Source organism: Mauremys reevesii, linkage group 2 (assembly GCF_016161935.1).
Source record: "Mauremys reevesii isolate NIE-2019 linkage group 2, ASM1616193v1, whole genome shotgun sequence".
Lineage (NCBI taxonomy): Eukaryota > Metazoa > Chordata > Testudines > Geoemydidae > Mauremys > Mauremys reevesii.
The window spans coordinates 125,953,741-125,960,132 of NC_052624.1; positions in this window are offsets into that span (position 1 = coordinate 125,953,741).

Here is a 6,392-nt window from a genome sequence, read left to right on the forward strand (position 1 = left end):
CATTATTTGTAACAGGGTCCTATCAGCTTCATTGGCTTCTGCTCTTTGATCATAGTCCACGAGCAAATCTCTCATTTTCTGATCTGCGATGTCCCCATTTTAAGGGTTATTTTTCTTTCTTTACATAATTGTTTAAGCTTCTTTGAGTCACAATCTGCATATGACAGCGCTTCACCCATTGTCAGAATTCTTTAACCCTTAAAACTCTGAATATCAAATTTTAAACTTTTGAATAGCATGGAGTCCTGATTCAAAGCCCAATTATCAAACACTGATAACTTCAGATACAAAGTTGATACATACATATAAACAGGATAATCACACTTAGCAGATTACAACTTTTCCATTGATACCTTAAATGACTTATTTTGTTTCTGATTTGGTGCAGCTGTGCAACTGTGATATAAATGGTCATTTCCCTCTTCATAAAGCATCACATATACATCTAAGAACAAATAATGTAGGCCACATTGCTAATATTTTTCATGTTGCTAACGGATATGTTAGCAACAAGAAAAAAGTCAGGGAAAGTGTGGGACCCTTAATGAATGGAGGAGGCAACCTAGTGACAGATGATGTGGAAAAAGCTGAAGTACTCGATGCTTTTTTTGCCTCAGTCTTCACAGACAAGGTCAGCTCCCACACTGCTGTCCTGAGCAACACAGTATGGGGGAGGAGGTGAGCAGCCCTCAGTGGTGAAAGAACAGGTTAAAGACTATTTAGAAAAGCTGGACATGCACAAGTCCATGGGTCCAGATCTAATGCTGATGTGATGGCAGAGCCATTGGCCATTATCTTTGAAAACTCGTGGCGATTGGGGGAGATCCTGGATGACTGGAAAAAGGCAAATATAGTGCCCATCTTTTAAAAATGGAAGGAGGAGAACCCAGGGAACTACAGACCAGTCAGCGTCACCTCAGTCCCTCACAAAATCATGGAGCAGGTCCTTGAGGAAACCATTTTGAAGCACTTGGAGAAGAGAATGTGGTCAGGAACAGTCGAAATGGATTCACCAAGGACAAGTCATGCCTGACCAACTTGATTGCCTTCTATGAGGAGATAACTGGCTCTGTGGATATGGTGAAAGCGGTGGACGTGATATATCTTGACTTTAGCAAAGCTTTTGATTTGGTCTCCCACAGTATTCTTGGATTGGATGAATGGACTATAGGGTAGATAGAAAGCTGGCTAGATTCTAGGGCTCAACGGACTGTGATCAACGGCTCCATGTCTAATTGGCAGCCAGTATCAAGCAGAGTGCCCCAAGGGTTGGTCCTGGGACCGGTTTTGTTCAATATCTTCATTAATGATCTGGAGGATTGTGTGGACTGCACTCTCAGCAAGTTTACAGATAACACTAAACTGGGAGGAGTGGTAGATATGCTCGGGGGTAGGGATAGGATACAGAGGACCTAGACAAATTAGAGGATTGGGCCAAAAGAAACCTGATGAGGTTCAACGAGGACAAGTGCAGAGTCCTGCACTTAGGACAGAAGAATCCCATTCACTGTTACAGACTAGGGACCGACTGTCTAGGCAGCAGTTCTGCAGAAAAGGACTTTGGGATTACAGTGGACGAGAAGCTGGATATGAGACAACGGTGTGCCCTTGTTGCCAAGAAGACTAATGGCATATTGGGCTGCATTAGTAGGAGCATTGCCGGCAGATTGAGGGAAGTGATTCTCCTCTATTCAGCACTGGGGAGACCACATCTGAAGTATTGCATCCAGTTTTGGGCCTACCACTACAAGAAGGATGTGGACAAATTGAAGAGAGTCCAGCAGAGGGCAACAAAAATGATCAGGGGACTGGGGCACATGACTTCTGAAGAGAGGCTGAGGGAATTGAGCTTGTTTAGTCTGCAGAAGCGAAGAGTGAGGGGGGATTTGATAGCAGCCTTCTGAAGGGGGTTCTAAAGAAGATGGAGCTTGGTTGCTCTCAGTGGTGGCAGATGACAGAACAAGGAGTAATGGTCTCAAGTTGCAGTGGGGGAGGTTTAGGTTGGATATTAGGAAAAAAGTTTTTCACCAGGAGAGCGGTGAAGTACTGGAATGGGTTACCTAAGGAGGTGGTGGAATCTCCATTCTTAGAGGCCCGGCTTGACAAAGTCCTGGCTGGGATGATTTAGTTAGGGTTGGTCCTGCTTTGAGCAGGGGATTGGACTAGATGACCTCCTGAGGTCTCTTCCAACCCTAATCTTCTATGATTCTATGATATTTTCAGGTTGGGAGACTCTGTCTTGGGAAGCAGTGACGCTGAAAAAGATTTGGGAGTCATCGAGGATAATCACCTGGACATGAGCTTTCAGTGTTTAGTGTACTTCATATACTTTTTGTTAAAGAAAAGGGCTTTACTGGATTCTTCAGTTGTAAGGTGTTATTTATCACTGTTGGATAACTCCAGAACAGTGAAATTAATTTTACATAAACTTTCTAGGCACACATCTGCCCACAAATAAATAATCAATAAAAACATCACCTTCACAAACAATATCTCAAACAAACCTTTAACTTCTAGGCTAAAAACAACAATGAGAAATTTTAACTCAAAATAATAATTTTACGAAAGTTACTATACAGTGTAAATGCCTGAAAATGGATACTTAAAATAAAAATCTCAGCTCACTTCTAAGTGCAGCATGATATTGTGACATCTCAAATATCTTTAATCCTTTTAATGTAGTATGGCTCATGTAGTTTTTATTAAGGAAAAGGGCTTTACTGGATATTCTGATTATGTTGTGTTTACAACAGTCAATGCACAATATGCCACATTCGTATAGTAACAACGGGACTACTGAAATCTACTTTTACCGTTTAGAATTTCTTTTGCTTCTTAGGCCTGGTCTACACTACGCGTTTAAACCGGTTTTAGGAGCGTAAAACCGATTTAACGCCACACCCGTCCACACTAAGAGGCCCTTTATATAGATATAAAGGGCTCTTTAAATCGATTTCTGTACTCCTCCCTAACGAGAGGAGTAGCGCTAGTATCAGAATTACCATATCGGATTAGGGTTAGTGTGGCCGCAGATCGACGGTATTGGCCTCCGGGTGGTATCCCACAGTGCACCACTGACCGCTCTGGACAGCAATCTGAACTCGGATGCAGTGGCCAGGTAGGCAGGAAAAGCCCCGCGAACTTTTGAATATTTCCTGTTTGCCCAGCGTGGAGCTCCGATCAGCACGTGTGGCGATGCAGTTAAAAATCAAAACAAAAAAAGAGCTCCAGCATGGACCATGCGGATGTGATAGCTGTAAGGGCAGGCAAATCTGTTCTATCAGCGCTCCGTTACAGAAGACGAAATTCAAAATCATTTTTAAAAATTCTCCAGACAGACGCCATAGCAGGGACTCAGCGCACTGCTGCGTGACAAGCGTTACGGAAAGCCAAAGAATCAAATGGACGCTCATGGAGGGAGGGAGCGGGGACTGGAGGACTCAAGCAATCCCACAGTTCCTGCAGTCTCTGAAAAGCATTTGCATTCTTGGCTGAGCTCCAAATGCTTCTAGGGTCAAACACAGTGTCCGCGGTGGTTCAGGGCATAGCTCGGCAATTTAGGCCCCCCGCCCACACCCACACCCAGAAGTGAAAGGGAAAACAATCCTCTCTTGACTCTTTTACATGTCACCCTATCTTTACTGAATGCTGCAGATTGACGCGATGCTGCAGCAGTCAACACCAACATCCTCGCTCCCCCCCCTCCCGCCATGGGTGGCTGATGGTGCAATATGGCTGATATCCACCGTCATCATCAGTCTTTTGGCACATGGTGCAGTGCAAAAGGACTGGTAACCATGCTGACTAGCATCCAGTGAGGTCGACCATGGGCGCCTGTGTAAAAAACTCCTGATTTTTCCTGGTAGATGGTGCAGTATGGGTGGTAACCGTCTTCACCATAGCAACAGGGGGCTGAGCTCCATCAGCCCCCGCCCTTCATGTGTAAAGAAAAGATTCAATTGTCCCTGGACTAGCAGCGGGATGCTGGGCTCCTCTCCCCCACACTGCTTAATGTCCTGTCTGGACTATCATAGCAGCTGGAGGCTGCCTTCCACTCTTTTCTCACTAACAAGTCACTGTGTCTTATTCCTGCATTCTTTATTACTTCATCACACAAGTGGGGGGATACTGCTATGGTAGCCCAGGAAGGCTGGGGGAGAACAGAATCAACAGGTGGGGTTGTTGCAGGAGCACCCCCTGTGAATAGCATACAGTTCATAATTTCTGTGGGATCTGACACAGAGCAGCTGTGCTCTCTGGTTCTATGATACAGCGGTTCTCTAGTACACTTGCCCCATATTCTAGGCAGGACTGATTCTATTTTTAGATACCAAAAAGGAGGGATTGACTCAGGGAGTCATTCCCAATTTTGGCTTTTGCGCCCCTGGCTGAGATCAGCCAGGGGCACTTATGACAGCAGCAGATGGTGCAGTGCAAAAGGACTGGTAACCATGATCATCTTATAGCCAATTTATGGCATGGTAGATGGTACAGTATGGCTGATAACCATCTCTGCTGTCATGCAAAAGCAAATGCATGCTGCTGTGTAGCACTGCTGAATCGCCTCTGTCAGTGGCATCTAGTACACATACGGTGACAGTCACAAAAGGCAAAACAGGCTCCATGATTGCCATGCTATGGCGTCTGCCAGGGCAATCCAGGGAAAAAAGGCGCAAAATGCTTGTCTGCCGTTGCTTTCCCAGAGGAAGGAGTGACTGACGACATTTACCCAGAACCACCCGCGACAATGATTTTTGCCCCATCAGGAACTGGGATCTCAATCCGGAAATTCCAAGGGGCGGGGGAGGCTGCGGGAACTATGGGATAGCTACGGAATAGCTACCCACAGTGCAATGCTCCAGAAATCGACGCTAGCCTCGGACCGTGGACGCACACCATCGATTTAATGTGTTTAGTGTGGCTGCACGCACTCGATTTTATACAATCTGTTTTGCTAAACCGGTTTATGTAAATTCGGAATAATCCCGTAGTGTAGACGTACCCTTAGTCTCCATTTAAGCAATTGTTGGATTTGCAAAGGAACTTCCCCTCTACATACAAAAGCAGCATTTAAAAAATGGAGCATTGCACATAATGATAATTTTGTTAATTGCAATATTTTTAATTTGCCTGAGTTGGAGTGGTTTGTTACTTGGTTTGTTTTTAGTTATCTCTGCAGAGGCTTTAAAAGCATTTCTACATCATTTGCTAAAGGAAATTCTATTCACTCTTGCTGAGCTTTCTTGCTGTAGATAGGGGGCACTCTTGCACCAGAGTTTTATCCCTACCACAAAATAAATACAAAATGCTTATTTCTATTAATGTTGGTAGTGTGAAGCATGTTGAATATTCTTTTCTGAGGCAGGGGGTAGCTTTCAAAGTACATTCATTTTATAACTTAAATTGATGTTTGAATATATACAGAACATTTTATTTACAGTAACCACCCTAATGGCTAAGTGACTGAAGCAATTGTTTTTGTTTTGAGGAGGCATCTGTGAAGCCTTACCTTTGATTCATAATATGCTGCTAATCATAACATTTTATAGTTACAGATACCAAAATATTGCTTCCTTCTGGTGGGTCCCTGAGTCCGTTAACTACATAAATGCAGCTCACTTGTTCAGATTCCTAATTATGTTAGCATCCAGTGAAGATTATTTTTGTTACCAGATGCCCTTGTGAAAAGTACTGTGTGATACTGACAGTTTCACTAGCTAACGAGAAATAGCTGTTATGTCCAAACTTGTGAATGTTGTCGGCAGAAAATATTATGATATACTAACATTGGAATGTAAAGGATTTTCTTGAAAACAGCCCTTAATGCCTCTCAGCCATTAGGGTCCATTGCTTTTTCCACCACATACTAACAATTTTGCATGATCCCGCTCTTTGATGATTAAATTCACTATTAAAATATTAATGTTCTACAGGATAAATACAAAGATAAAGTACACAATGGGACTCTAACCTCTGGTTTGGGCCTCCAGGCACTACTGTAATCTAAATAGTAATAATTAGCATATATCTATCCATGGAGAGTGCTAGAATAAGAATGGGCAGGACTGGCATTTTGAAATGAGAGAATGGTGGCCTATCATGAATCAGTGGAAAATGTAGGAAGCTGTCATGTAGACAGCAGTCGATCCTTTCACTCAGTCCAGGCCAGAACACAGGAAGATTTGCTAGGATGTATTAGTCACTTAGGAGTTTAAGGCTATATCTGGAAGCCTTAATTAAGAATGTCCTTTATATTCACTGTAAGCAAGTCCTATTTCTTCCCTTCCACAAGAGAGAGAACAGGATTTAGCTGAAGTAGTGATGAATGAACCCAAAAGGTTCCAGGCAGATAAACACCCCAAAGGTTAGATGCTTATCTAAATGCACAGTGG